Source organism: Trichechus manatus, unplaced genomic scaffold (assembly GCF_000243295.1).
Source record: "Trichechus manatus latirostris isolate Lorelei unplaced genomic scaffold, TriManLat1.0 scaffold00003, whole genome shotgun sequence".
In the NCBI taxonomy this organism is placed as follows: Eukaryota; Metazoa; Chordata; class Mammalia; order Sirenia; family Trichechidae; genus Trichechus; species Trichechus manatus.
The window spans coordinates 37,285,229-37,286,786 of NW_004443939.1; positions in this window are offsets into that span (position 1 = coordinate 37,285,229).

Genomic DNA, 1,558 nt, shown 5'->3' on the forward strand with positions numbered 1-1,558 from the left:
ACTTCCAAATTCATTCTATGAAGCCAGCATAACCATGATACCAAAACCAGGCAAAGACACCACAAAAAAAGAAAATTACAGACCAATATCTCTCATGAACATAGATGCAAAAATTCTGAACAAAATTCTAGCCAGTAGAATTCAGCATCATATCAAAAAAATACTACACCACTACCAAATAGGATTCATACCAGGTATGCAAGGATGATTCAACATTAGAGAATCAATCAACGTAATCCACCACATAAATAAAAGGAAAGAAAAGAATCACATGATCATCTCAATTTATGCAGAAAAGGCATTCGACAAAGTCCAAAACCTATTCCTGATGAAATCTCTCAATAAAATAGGTATAGGAGGTAAATTTCTCAATATAATAAAGGACATCTATGCAAAACCAGCAGCTAACACCATCCTTAATGGAGAGAGGCTGAAAACATTCCCCTTGAGAACAGGAACAAGACAAGGATGCCCTTTATCACCACTCCTATTTAAGATTGTGCTGAAAGTTCTAGCTAGAGCAATAAATCAATAAAAAGAAATAAAGGGCATCCAAATTGGTAACGAAGAAGTTAAATTGTCCCTGTTTGCGGATGATATGATACTGTACATAGAAAACCCTAAAGACTCCATGAGAAATCTACTGGAACTAATAGAAAGATGCAGCAGAGTAGCAGTATACAAGAGAAGCATTCAAAAATCAGCTGGATTCCTATATGCCAATAAAGAGAACGATGAAAAGGAAATCGGGAAAACAATACCATTTATAACAGCCCCTAAAAAAATAAAATACTTAGGAATAAATCTAACCAGGGATGTAAAAGGCCTATACAAAGAAAACTACAAAACACCTCTGCAAGAAACCCAAAGGGATCTACATAAATGGAAAAACATACCATGCTCATGGTTAGGTAGACTCAACATTTTGAAAATAACAATTCTACCCAAAGCAATTTACAAATAAATGCAATCCTGATTCAAATACCAACAACATTCTTCAAAGAGATGCTAAAACTAATCATTAATTTTATAAGAAAAGGGAAGAAGCCCTGGATAAGCATAGCTGTATTGAAGAAGAAGAATAAAGTAGGAGGACTCACACTACCTGACCTCAGAACCTACCATACAGCTACAGTAGTCAAAACAGCCTGGTACTCGTATGACAGATACATTGAGCAGTGGAACAGAATTGAGAACTGAGATGTAAATCCATCCACCTACTGTCACTTGATCTTCTACAAGGGCTCAAAGACCATCAAATGGGGAAAAGACAGTCTTTTTAACAAATGGCGCTGGCAAAACTGGATATCCATCTGTAAAAAAATGAAACAGGACCCATACCTCACACCATATACAAAAACTAATTCAAAATGAATCAAAGACCTAAATATAGAGCCCAAAACTACAAAGTTCATAGAAGAAAAAATAGGACCAACGCTACAGGCCCTAATACACGGCATGAACAAGATACAAACCATAACCAACAACACACAAATGGCAGAAGATAAGCTAGATGACTGGGATCTTCTAAAAATCAAACACCTATGCTCTTCAAAAG